Genomic DNA, 14,306 nt, shown 5'->3' on the forward strand with positions numbered 1-14,306 from the left:
CTGCAAGTAGGCCTACTGTGGGAGGCCACTAATAGTATGGAGATGTGTTACACATGTGCAGACTGTGTTGTTGTTTCCTGTTTCTATGCCTGTGGATTTCCCTGTGTGCCTTATTCAGAAGGAGAATGCCTCCTTTCATAGCTAACTGCAATGTTAGCAACAACCCTGTGTGCATGTGGCAGGTTGCCATTTATATATTTACCAGTGTTACTGTTGTATCCAAGTTCATATGGTCATAATTCAGGAGGTATGGCTCCAGTACAATGAACAGCTGTTAAATGTTGGGTGACCTGGTTTGACTCCAGCCTGCAGCTAAATCAAACTGCTGCAACTTCTCATGAGTAGGCCTATAACCACAAGACTGGATACCAGCTAGTAGCCTCGATGACAACCAGGCTCCAAGGGAGGAGTGACAACAATGTGATTTGGAGGTATGGCTACACGAGACTAACCAGCTAGTTATAGCGTTTGATCACTGTTTTGTCAACACGTGGACTGAACCAGGATCATGGCACTTGAATTTCTGAATTGCCTTAAATCAAAGCAACCCAGAACCTCCACCAGTGACTCATCAGTAGAGAAAACAAAGCCAGTTAGCCTGAACATGTTGATTCTGGGAGAGCTGAGGTGATCTGTTTTTTACATCCCACTATTCCTGTTAATTTCACATGACTTGTTTTTTAAGAGAGTGGCATCAGTCTTTTTTTAACAGGTAGTTAAGTGTGAAATATATTAATTCATCACAACCTTATTTGGTCAGATTTTCCTAGCTCATGGCAGTCTATTAGCCTTGGATGACAAGATTGTGTGTTCACGTATCTAATTAAGAAACGATTGCTATATTGTGGTGTTTTCAAGCTGTTGACTATTCCATAGCTAAAGAAATGAGTGCCACTGTACAGTATAAGTGGGTTTTTCAATTTAAATGTGTATATCTGATAGGCATAAATAAACTATCCCCTACTATCCCCTACGGAGTCAGAACTAAAGAATAACGTATATTTAAAGTCCTCCAGCGGTCTTCAAACTTTTACTGTTGAAAAGCGATATCCCAAGTATAAATACAGTAAAGTACACTAAAGCGTAAAAAAAATATATGTTTTGAGCAAAATTGTGTTTTTTTAGACACTGCTGCCAACTTCAAGGAGTAGGGTATTCAAGGAGTTGGTCTGATGGGAGTCCGTGATGTCATCGGCCTCCCCTCTTGCTTGAGGAGCAATAGAAAACAAAAAATTAAAAATTCTCTAAAATGATGTTGGAAGCGACTTAGGGTGGAGAAATGAAAATGCAATTCTCTGGCAACAGCTCTGGTGAACATTCCTTCAGTCATTATGCCAGCTGCATGCTCCTTCAAAACTTCAGATATCTGTGTCATTGCGTTGTGTGACAAAACTGCACACCCATGCTGTTTAATCAGCTTCTTGATATGCCACACCTGTCAGGTGGATGGATTACCTTGGCAAAGGAGAAATGCTCACTAACAGGGATGTAAACAAATGTGTGCACAACATTTGAGAGAAATAATCTTTTGTGCATATGAAACATTTCTGGGATCTTTTTTTTCAGGTCATGAAACATGGCACCAACACTTTACATGTTGCATACATCTTTTTGTTCAGTATATATAAAACAGAAAAATCACATTTTTGACTGCACTGGGCCTTTAAGTAAATCAGGTGTTAAATGAGGTGAAAAGGAGACTGGAGTGCCACTTTACCTACCTTCTGTGAAATGAAAAAGGCCAATGTGTTTTGGTTGCAGGAGGAAGGCCAAGGAAAACTGCTGACTTTTGGGAAGTGACAAGCGAGTGCCTGGGAGTGCCAGTGTTATGGGGCGGAATAGCCATCATACCCATCATTACATTATTTCATCCTCATATAGGTCTCAGCTGATCCCCTCTGATGAGGACACCTTAATTCTACAGGAAACCCACTTCTTATGTGACAGTCGTCTCCAGACTTCATTGAGTTTCTTCCGGAGAAGCTCATTATAAGTCTTCATCCTACAGCGTGCCAAGGACTTTTGCTCGATAAAATGGGGCGCATTTTTTTTTAAAGCCTCTTTAAGCCATGGAAAATCTCCTGTAAAATGGGAGAGTTAACAGGCTTCTGTAGTTATCCTCCTCCCATCTACTACTGTTACCCGTAGAGCCTTTCTGACAGAGAGCAAAGCATCTGGAACTTAATAACCAGGAGACACTATACAGTCTGGGTGTTCAGGGTTGTCCTGTCCCCCCTGACTAAAGAACACACTGTTCCTCCACTTAGAGAAAGACACTAAGTTTACACCTTTACAGTTAACACTAACTGATCTACAATAATACACACATTAAAGCAGATAACTCTGGAGCATCATCCATTCATTTGTGATTATTAAATTGGTTTTTAAAGGTGTCAAATGTCCCAGAACATTCCTTTTAAGAACAAAGATTTTATAATGATTTATAATTATATTCTGCCTGGCATTTCCTGAACTGCGACACACCCATATATTTTCTATTATTTTTAATAAACCACAAGCAATCAAGTCCTAAAACATCCTCTGAACACAATTACATTTTGTCATATAGACTTGTAAATTAGTTTCAATTCCCTAATATCATTAAAACCAACCAGATTAATTAGTCATAAACCATCTGCTTCAAATAAAGAATTGGCAAATGGGCTAGGCCTATTTCAGGCCTAACCTGAATCTCCATTCATGTTCCATTGTTGGCCAATGTCTGAGCTAAAACACATTTTCTGATGTCTCTTATTCACAGTGTCAAAGCTCAGGAGAAGACCCAGATGCAGACCGTTACAAAGTAACAAACATTTATTACAAAAACAGGGGAGCAGGTAAACGACAGGTCAAGGGCAGGCAGAGGTCAGTAATCCAGAGCAGAGTCCGAAAGGTACAGAACAGCAGGCAGGCTCAGGGTCAGGGCAGGCAGAGGTCAGTAATCCAGGGAGGTGTGACAAGGCACAGAACGGCAGGCAGGCTCAGGGCAGGCAGAGGTCAGTAATCCAAGGAGGTGTGACAAGGCACAGAACGGCAGGCAGGGTCAGGGCAGGCAGAGGTCAGTAATCCAAGGAGGTGTGACAAGGCACAGAACGGCAGGCAGGGTCAGGGTCAGGGCAGGCAGAGGTCAGTAATCCAGGGAGGTGTGACAAGGCACAGAACGGCAGGCAGGGTCAGGGCAGGCAGAAGTCAGTAATCCAGGGAGGTGTGACAAGGCACAGAACGGCAGGCAGGGTCAGGGCAGGCAGAATGGTCAAAACCGGGAAAACAGGAACTAGAGAAAAGACAGGCACAAGGGAAAACCGCTGGTAGGCTTGACGAAACGAAACAAACTGGCAACAGAAAAACTGAGAACACAGGTATAAATACACTGGGGATAATGGGGAAGATGGTTGACACCTGGAGGGGGGGGGTGGAGACAAGCACAAGGATAGGTGAAACAGATCAGGGTGTGACACAGAGGTGTTCTTTAAGAAATATGTACAATATTAAGGTATTGTTCTTTTCACATTACCAACTTTAAAATGTCCATATTCATTCCATATTTGATATTCCCCTATTCATTGCATAGTTGAACAGCTCTCAACTAAACAGTGAACCAATCCAAATATGGTATCCTTTGTCCAGGCTGTGTTTATATAGAAACCACAAGATGGAAAATAGAGAAGCCAGACAGACCTGTTCCGAGCAGGACTGATTTCCAGAGGGTTCACAAACAGCTACTATGAAATAGGCTCACTGCCTCAGACATGACGTGTTGTATAGAGAACCCGGCCATAGAGAAGACTTCCAATCTCCTTTGACGAGCTGCCTTGGCGGACTAGAGGAATTTGATGGATGATCGTGAAATGACAAAACGTTATATGATGTCTGTCAGGTCACAGGTTTATACTGTTTACACAGCACAGCCAGGAACTCACTTTTGTGAGATCAAACAAAATACTGTAGAGGTTGTGGACAACTTCTGGGATTGATAGGGGAGCAGTTGTCACTAAGAGTTTGCTTTCGGTACATACAATGCCTTCGGAAGGTATTCAGACCCCTAGACTTTTTCCACATTTTGTTAGGTAACATCCTTATTCTAAAATTGATTCAATTGTTGTTTTTTTCTCAACAGTCTACACACAATACCCCATAATGACAAGGCAAAAACAGGATTTTAGAAATGTTTGCAAAACTGAAATATCACATTTACATAAATATTCAGACCCTTTACTCAGTACTTTGTTGAAGCAACTTTGGCAGCGAGTACAGCCTCGAGTCTTCTTGGGTATGACGCTACAAGCTTGGCACACCTATATTTGGGGAGTATCTCCCATTCTTCTCTGAAGATCCTCTCAAGCTCTGTCAGATTGGATGGGGAGCATTGCTCCACACCTATTTACAGGTCTCTCCAGAGATGCTTGATCGGGTTCAAGTCCGGGCTTCGGCTGGGCCACTCAAGGACATTTAGAGACTTGTCCCGAAGCTACTCTTGCGTTGTCTTGGCTGTGTGCTTAGGGTCGTTGTCCTATTGGAAGGTGAACATTCACCCAAGTCTGAAGTCCTGAGCGCTCTGGAGCAGGTTTTCATCAAGGATCTCTCTGTACTTTAACCCATTCATCTTTCCCTCGATCCTGACTAGTCTCCCAGTTCCTGCCGCTGAACAACATCCCCACAGCATGATGCTGCCACCACCATGCTTCACCGTAGGGGATGGTGCCAGGTTTCTTCCAGAAGTGACGCTTTGCATTCAGGCCAAAGAGTTCAATCTTGGTTTCATCAGACCAGAGAATCTTGTTTCTCATGGACTGAGAGTTTTTAGGTGCCTTTTGGCAAACTCCAAGCGGGCTGTCATGTGCCTTTTACTGAGGAGTGGCTTCCGTCTTGCCAATCTACCATGAAGGCCTGATTGGTGGAGTACTGCGGAGATGGTTTTCCTTCTGGAAGGATCTCCCATTTCCACAGAGGAACTCTGGAGCTCTGTCAGAGCGACCATCGAGTTCTTGGTCACCTCCCTGACAAAGGCCCTTCTCCCTCGATTACTCAGTTTGACCGGGCACCCAGCTCTAGGAAGAGTCTGGGGTTCCAATCTTCTTCCATTTAAAGATGATTGAGGCCACTGTTTTCTTGGGCACTTTCAATGCTGCAAAAAAAGTTTTGGTACCCTTCCCCAGATCTGTACACAATCCTGTCTTGGAGCTTTATGGACAATTCCTTCGACCTCATGGCTTGGTTTTTGCTCTGACATGCACTGTCAACTGTGAGACCTTATATAGACAGGTGTGTTCCTTTCCAAATCATGTCCAATCAATTGAATTTACCACAGGTGGACTCCAATCAAGTTGTAGAAACATCTCGAGGATGATAATGGAAACATGATGCACCTGAGCGCAATTTCGAGTCTCATAGCAAATGGTCTGAATACTTGTGTAAATACAGTATTTTTGTTTTAGATTTGTAATACATTTCCAAAAATGTCTAAAAACCTGTTTTCGCTTAGTCATTATTGCGTATTGTGTGTAGATTGATGAGGGGGGACAAATATGTCAATCCATTTTAGAATAAGGCTTTAATTAACGTAACAAAATGTGGGAAAATGAAAGGTGTCTGAATACTTTCTGAATACACTGAATGCCTAAGGAACTTGTCCAAAGTGTTTGAAATACAACTCAGTGATCAGGCCAAGGACAAGTTATGGAGTTTATATGCACAGGACTTGTGGTTTACTTCCCTCTTCATCTTGCCTCTCCAGGGCTAGCTCAACTATCGTTGTACTAAGTGATTTAGCAGAAGGAAGCTGGTTGTCTACAGTGCTAGTCGGAGAGAGATGTATGCCTAAAGTTTTCAATCACATGTTCAAATCAAAGTCTCCACAACTGTCCAACCAACTAAGTAGAATGGTTTTCTGCATTGCCATATTTTTTCTACATTTGACACTTCAGTCATTTAGTAGACACTTATAGTCGTGAGTAAATAGATTTCCCCCATGGGAATTGAACCCACAACCCTGGCGTTGGCAAGCTCAATGCTCTACCGAGTGATTGCCATTCTGTGGTCTTCTCTGGGGGACTTAAGTGAAGAAATACTTGCAGTGATTTGTGACAAATGCTTGTACTCGTCTCGAGGGAGGATGTTCAGATTGGCCATGGTAGAAAAGTTTAAGAGTTCACTGGCCTCTATCATAACACGTAAGGCCCAGTACATCACTGGGGCCAAGCTTCCTTCCATCCAAGACCTATATACTAGGCGGTGTCAGAGGAAGGCCCAAAAAATTGTCAGACTCCAGTCATCTAAGTCATAGACTGTTCTCTCTGCTACTGCACGGCAAGTGGTACTGGAGCGCCAAGTCTAGGACCAAAAAGCTCCTTAACAGCTTCTACCCCTAAGCTATAAGACTGCTGAACAATTAATCAAATGGCCATCCGGATGATTTACATTGACCCCCCTTTGTTTTTACACTGCTGCTACTCGCTGTGTATTATCTATGCATAGTCACTTTACCCTTACCTACCTCGACTAGCCTGTACCCCTGTACTGGTACTGTCATGCCCTGACTTTAGAGAGCTTTTTATGTCTCTATTTTGGTTTGGTCAGGGTGTGATTTGGGTGGGCATTCTATGTTCTATTTTCTATGTTTTGTATTTCTTTGTTTTGGCCGGGTATGGTTCTCAATCAGGGACAGCTGTCATTTGTTGTCTCTGATTGGGAATCATACTTAGGTAGCCTTTTTCCCTTTGTTATTTGTGGGAAGTTAACTTTGTTTGTGGCACTTAGCCCTGTAAGCTTCACGGTTGTTTCATTTGTTGGCGACATTTTAAAATAAAATAAAAATATACGCTCACCACGCTGCGTGGTGGACTACTTCCAACGACACCCGTGACAGGTACCCCCTGTATATAGCCTCGTTATTGTTATTTTATTGTGTTACTCTTCATTTTATTTTAAACTTTAGTTTATTTTGTAAATATTTTCTTAACTCTATTTCTTGAACTGCATTGTTGGTTAAGGGCTTGTAAGTAAGCATCTACACCTGTTGTATTCGGCGCATGTGACAAATAACATTTCATTTGATTTGACATGATCTAGAATAACCCATCTTCTTTGAAGAGCACTGTTAAAGTTTGCTAAACAGTGCTCAGATCTAAAGGGCCCACTGTCCACCCGCCTCAGTTGCTTACCCATCCAGCTATGTGTTTGGTGAATCCTAAAGAGGACACGTGCTCTTCATATGTGCAGTCCTGTCCACACAGACGGTTAAAGATATGTGCACTGAAGCGAGCCAGGAGTACCGTACACAAGGTTTGTGTGTGAATTTATAGCCACTGCTGTGTTGTGCTTCTGATGGTGAAAAACAGATGACATTACCCCCAATAGAGAAAGGATGTCACGGGATTGTAAGTTAATGGAGCACATCCTTAGCGTTTGTGTAAATCAAGATGAATTGCCTGACACCAGGCAGGATACAACCCCATCCACTTTGTTAAAGCACAGCCCCTATACCACTAGATGGATAACAACAGTCCGTCAACTTATTACCCTGAGGCAAGGCTGAATATCCCATGTACCCACCGCACAAGCCCGAGGGGCCGCAAGACCGGACAGGAAGATCACGTCAGTGACTCAACCCATTCAAGTCGAGTATAGCGCAAAAAGCTTAGCACGACGTGCACACCCCTCCTGGGGGCGGCACGGAAGAGCACTAGTAGGCCAGTGACTCAGCGCCCGTAATAGGGTCTTTGTTTCTAGGGACCTAGAACTAGCATCTCTGTTTTGTCTGAGTTTAAAAGTCAAACATTTGTTGCCAGGCATCCAGGGTAAGCAATTTTGGGGCTTCACCATGTTTCATCAAAATGTACATCTGTGTGTCGTCTGCATAGTAATGAAAGTTGATATTGTGTTTCCGAATGACATCCCCAAAAGGTATACTATATAATGAAAACAATAGTGGTCCTAAAACAGAATCTTGAGGAATAATGAAATGTACAAATTATTTGTCAGAGGGCAAACCACCCATAGAGACAAACTGATATCTTTCCGACAGATAAGATCTAAACCAGGCAAGAACATGTCCGTGTAGACCAATTAAGGTTTCCAATTTCTCCAAAAGAATGTGGTGATCGATGGTGTGGAATATTGATGTGATATTCTTTTCGTCGCTCCTCAAGGTAAACGAATGCCAGGAGTGGAGGGGGCAATCAGGACTTCATTCCCCCCATCACTCTGCTATCTCCTTTTGAGCGCACTCATTTCACCACTATCCCCCTTTAAGTGCACTCATTTCACCACTATTTCCCTTTAAAGATCTTGCGCACATCGGCAACAGAGAGTGTGATCACACAGTCATATGGAACAGCTGGGGCTCTCATGCATGCTTTAGTGTTGCTTGCCTCGAAGTGAGCATAAAAGGCATTTAGTTCGTCTGGTAGGCTCATGTCACTCGGGAGTTTGCGGCTGGGTTTGTCTTTGTAGTCAGTAATAGTTTGCCATGCCTGTAAGGGGTGCGTAACTGGTGGCAGGGAAGTCAGACGGAGGAGAGCAGAACTAGGTAATAGCCGGAGCAGTTTAATAGTAATATCAACGGCATAAGAAATACAAAATATGGGCACAATAACCCGATGCGCACCAGTCAAACAAATGTGCACAAGCACTTACAACAAACAATACCGCACAAAGACATGGGGGGAACAAGAGGGTTAAATACACAACACTTAATGAGGGAATGAAAAGCAGGTGTGTGGGAAAACAAGACAAAACAAATGGAAAATCAAATATGGATCGGCGATGGCTAGAAGACCAGCGACGTCGAACGCCGAACACCGCCCGAACAAAGAAAGGCACCGACTTTGGCAACAATCAGGATCGTAGTGTTTCACTGCGATGGGGGAAGATCGGTCAGGAAATAGATCGACAGGTGCGACCATGACCGTAGTGGAATGGGTAAGGGGTGTATCTTACCTCTGCCTAGGAGCCTAACACTGGGTGCACACCGAGCAGAAGGAAACATAAACCCTCACGTCCTAAGCCAAAGTGGGCCACCAGTACTTCCCATTCAGACAGCGCACCGACCTACCGATGCCTGGATGAACAGAGGAGGGTGACGTGTGGGCCCGATAGATCAGCCGGTCACGGACAGCAGACGGAACGTACAGACGCCCAGCGGGACACTGGAGTGGAGCGGGCTCAGCACGCAACTCCTGCTCAATGTCCGCGTCTAGCTCCCACACTACAGGTGCCACCAGGCAGGAGGCCGAGAATATGGGGGTGGGATCCATGGGCTGCTCCTCTGTGTCATAGCACTTACAACAAACAATACCGGGCAAAGACATGGGGGGAACAACAAGACAAAACAAATGGAAAGTGAATCGGCGATGGCTAGAAGACCGGTGACGTCTACCGCCGAACACGTCCATTCTTTTAGTATTGTCTCCTAGGAAAACACAAACACACCTTCTTTCTCTCTCTCTCTCTCTCTCTCTCACACACACACACACACACACGGCACAGGAAAGCAAACCAACAAAAGCACTCTTAACAGTAACTATTCTCTAAGACAACACAGCTGGTGATGAAGCCACCTCTTTTCAGACAAAAACCCTCTTAACAGTAACTATTCTCTAAGACAACACAACTGGTGATGAAGCCACCTCTTTTCAGACAAACACCTTTTATTTCAGGATCAATGATGTGTTTACTGATAGACTATAATGCTCAGAGACTATAATGTTTACAGATTCACTCTGCAAGGTTATACTGTACACATAGTTATACCGTACATAAAATACACTGTCAAAAATATTTTCTGATTGCTTGACCAGCCTTTATAGATACATTCTTAAGGTTATGACTTGACTAGCAATAATGGATAAATTCTTAAAGTTTTGATTTGACTAGCCATAATAGATACATTCTTAAAGTTTTGATTTGACTAGCCATAATAGATACTGTACATTCCTAAGGTGATAACTTGACTAGCCATAATAGATACATTATTAAGGTCCTGTCTCACCCTCCAGTATTTATGCTGCAGTAGTTTATGTGTCGGGGGGGGCTAGGGTCAGTCTGTTATATATGGAGTATTTCTCCTGTCTTATCCGGTGTCCTGTGTGAATTTAAATACGCTCTCTCTTAATCTCTCTTTCTTTCTCTCTCTCAGAAGACCTGAGCCCTAGGACCATGCCTCAGGACTACCTGGCATGATGACTCCTTGCTGTCCCCAGTCCACCTGGCCGTGCTGCTGCTCCAGTTTCAACTGTTCTGCCTGCGGCTATGGAACCCTGACCTGTTCACCGGACGTGCTACCGGTCCCCAGACCTGCTGTTTTCAACTCTCTAGAGACAGCAGGAGTGGTAGAGATACTCTCAATGATCGGCTATGAAAAGCCAACTGACTCCTGAGGTGCTGACCTGAGGTGCTGACCTGTTGCACCCTTGAAAACTACTGTGGTTATTATTATTTGACCATGCTGGTCATTTATGAACATTTGAACATCTTGGCCATGTTCTGTTATAATTTCCACCTGGCACAGACAGAAGAGGACTGGCCACCCCTCATAACCTGGTTCCTCTCTAGGTTTCTTCTTAGGTTTTGGCCTTTCTAGGGAGGTTTTCCTAGCCACCGTGCTTCTAAACCTGCATTGCTTGCTGTTTGGGGTTTTCGGCTGGGTTTCTGTACAGCACTTTGAGATATCAGCTGATCTAAGAAGGGCTATATAAATACATTTGATTTGATTTGACTAGCCGTAATAGATACATTCTTAAGGTTATGTGCTAACATAAAGTATCCGGCAAAAACAAGCTGGTCTGAAAATGTTTCCCATAAAAGACTGTTCTTCTAACCTCAATTCCAGGTAACATAAGTGATTTATAAACACATTTAATTTAGCTATTTACTTCCTGCTACAGCTGCTAGGGAAGGAGGCTTTGACATACCACTCGCTGACACAACTTGCCCTATCCCATTTGTATTGCAATAAAGAACACATTGACTGTCTACATGTCTACATTCCTCAATAAGTGAAATGCTAGTTTTTTAATAATAGAAATAGACACAGTAAAATGTGCTATACAAAACTAATTTATGCTACATAAACACAGTGCATATTGAACATATACAAACACATTTCTCCTACTAATCGTGGATAAAATTCTCATGTTAATCATGTTCCTATTAAACAACCTGGAATTGAATCTACCCACTTCGCCAGACAGCAGGTCCCTTCAGTATAGAGGGATTTCCTAACGTGCTCCAAGTGGATTGAGAGAAAGGAAGAACAATTAAGTCCCAATTTAAGGCCTTAGCTCTCTCTGTATCGATCTGTATGCAGTAATAAAGCCAGCACTAAATCAATGTCTACTCCATAGCACTATGCCACACGACTGTCTGTCTGTCTGTATAGGTGTAGTCTGTTGTACAGGCAGTTGTCTGTTAGGCTACACAATAAGTATTCATTACCCAGTATTCATATCTCACAGTCTAGGCTGTACACATCTAGACTCCTCATATCCACAAGGAGACTTTTCCATGCTAGATCTGCTTACCTCAGTCAATAGGAAAATGCAGTGAGATGAGTATGCCAGAACATAATCACAAATCATTTGTAGACTGCAAATTGACTGCAAGAAGCCCAAATATATATAATATTTTACTAAAACGTAACTATTTCAAACCTTGCTTGCATTTTTGTACGATCACATACACTCAGTGTTAAAAACATTAGGAACACGTGCTCTTTCCATGACATAGACTTACCAGGTGAATCCAGGTCAAAGCTATGATCCCCACCTGCTAAATCCACTTCAATCAATCTAGATGAAGGGAAGGAGACAGGTTAAATAAGGATTTTGAAGCCTTGTGTAATGAATTTCCTCCTCTTCTTCCGAAGAGGAGAGGCGAAACGGATCAGAGGACCAATATGCGGCGTGGTAAGTGTCCATGGTTCCTTTTTTAATACGTTAAGATACACATGAACAACTGACTACAACAAACAAGAAATGTGAAACTCAAAACAGTCCTATCTGGTGCAAACACAGAGACAGGAATAATCACCCACAAACACACAGTGAAACCCAGGCTACCTAAGTATGATTCTCAATCAGAGACAACTAATGACACCTGCCTCTGATTGAGAACCATACTAGGCCGAAACATAGAAATACTCAAATCATAGAAAAACAAACATAGACTGCCCACCCAACTCACGCCCTGACCATACTAACTAATACAAAACACAGGAAATAAAGGTCAGAACGTGACACCTTGAGACAATTGAGACATGGATTGTGTATGTGTGACATACAGAAGGGTGTATGGGTAAGACAAAATATTTAAGTGCCTTTGAACGGGGTATGGTAGTAGGTGCCAGGCACACAGGTTTGAGTGTGCCAAAAATTGCAACGCTGCTGAGTTTCTCGCTCAATAGTTTCCCGTGTGTATCAAGAATGAGCCACCACCCAAAGGACAACCAGCCAGCCAGACACAACTGTGGGAAGCATTGGAGTCAACATGGGCCAGCATCTCTGTGGAATGCTTTCGACACTGTGGAGTCCATGCCCCAACAAATTAATTCTGTTCTGAGGGCAAAAGGGGGTGCAACTTAATATTAGGAAAGTGTTCTTAATGTTTTGTGCACAGTGTATATCCCAAATAAATATATATATATAAAATCAATGCAAGTTGGGAAAGCCTGGTATACAGCCTATTTAGCAAGTCAGTTAGTTAGAGTTACAGGTTAGCATTTACCACATAATCTCAAACTGTACTGAGCATTGCAGTATAGTCTCTGTCAATGTCACGGTATTCCTGTGGTGAAGTAGAGTCGGACCAAAATGCGGCGTGATTATACTGATTCATGTTTAATAACAAAAAGGAATAAACACGAACACTACAAAAACAACAAACGTGGAAAACCAAAACAGTCCTATCTGGTGCAAACACAGCGACAGGAACAAAGACACTAAGGACAATCACCCACAAAACAACCAAAGAATATGGCTGCCTAAATATGGTTCCCAATCAGAGACAACGATAAACACCTGCCTCTGATTGAGAACCACTCCAGACAGCCATAGACTTTGCTAGATCACCCCACTAGCTACAATCCCAATACATACCAAAACCCCAAGACAAAACACACCACAATACAAAAACCCCATGCCACACCCTGGCCTGACCCAAACATGAAGATAAACACAAAATACTTCGACCAGGGCGTGACAGTCAAGGTCATCTGTCAAAAGTATATAAAGCTACAGTATATAAAGCTGGTGTGATAGTATATGAAGCTTGTACTACAGTATATGAAGTTGGCACACCAGTATAAGAAGCTGGCAATACAGTATATGAAGCTGGTACTAGAGTATACGCAGCTGGTACTACAGTATATGAAGGTGGCACTACAGAATGTGAAGCTGGTACTACATTATGTGAAGCTGGTACTACAATATATGAAGATGGAACATCAATATATGTATCTGGCACTACAGTATGTCAAGCTGGTTCTACAGTATATGAAGCTGGTACTACAGTATGGGAAGCTAGTACTACAGTATGTAAAGATGGCACTACAATTTGTGAAGCTGGCGCTACAGTATATGAAGCTGGTGGTATGGTATATAAAGTTGGAAATACAGTGTGTGAAAAAGGCACTACAGTATGTGAAGCTGGCGCTACAGTATGTGAAGCTGGTAAAATAGTATGTGAAGCTGGTAAAACAGTATGTGAAACTGGTACTACACTATATCATTTAAGTCATTTAGCAGACGCTCTTATCCAGAGCGACTTACAAATTGGTGCATTCACCTTATGACATCCAGTGGAACAGTAGTGCATCTAAATCTTTTAAGGGGGGGTGAGAGGGATTACTTTATCCTATCCTAGGTATTACTTAAAGAGGTGGGGTTTCAGGTGTCTCCGGAAGGTGGTGATTGACTCCGCTGTCCTGGCGTCGTGAGGGAGTTTGTTCCACCATTGGGGGGCCAGAGCAGCGAACAGTTTTGACTGGGCTGAGCGGGAACTGTACTTCCTCAGTGGTAGGGAGGCGAGCAGGCCAGAGGTGGATGAACGCAGTGCCCTTGTTTGGGTGTAGGGCCTGATCAGAGCCTGGAGGTACTGAGGTGCCGTTCCCCTCACAGCTCCGTAGGCAAGCACCATGGTCTTGTAGTGGATGCGAGCTTCAACTGGAAGCCAGTGGAGAGAGCGGAGGAGCGGGGTGACGTGAGAGAACTTGGGAAGGTTGAACACCAGACGGGCTGCGGCGTTCTGGATGAGTTGTAGGGGTTTAATGGCACAGGCAGGGAGCCCAGCCAACAGCGAGTTGCAGTAATCCA

The 14,306-nt window shown here is 43.3% G+C and overlaps 1 long non-coding RNA gene across 1 annotated transcript; it reads left to right on the forward strand.

The window, feature by feature from the left end:
• The first annotated feature begins 356 nt into the window (after positions 1-356).
• Positions 357-10,971, forward strand: LOC135574186 (uncharacterized). The gene is made up of 2 exons (XR_010465213.1): positions 357-431; positions 10,136-10,971. It is a non-coding gene; the product is annotated as an uncharacterized LOC135574186 (long non-coding RNA).
• Positions 10,972-14,306: the final 3,335 nt, after the last annotated feature.

The sequence above is a fragment of the Oncorhynchus nerka genome, linkage group LG12 (assembly GCF_034236695.1).
Source record: "Oncorhynchus nerka isolate Pitt River linkage group LG12, Oner_Uvic_2.0, whole genome shotgun sequence".
Lineage (NCBI taxonomy): Eukaryota > Metazoa > Chordata > Actinopteri > Salmoniformes > Salmonidae > Oncorhynchus > Oncorhynchus nerka.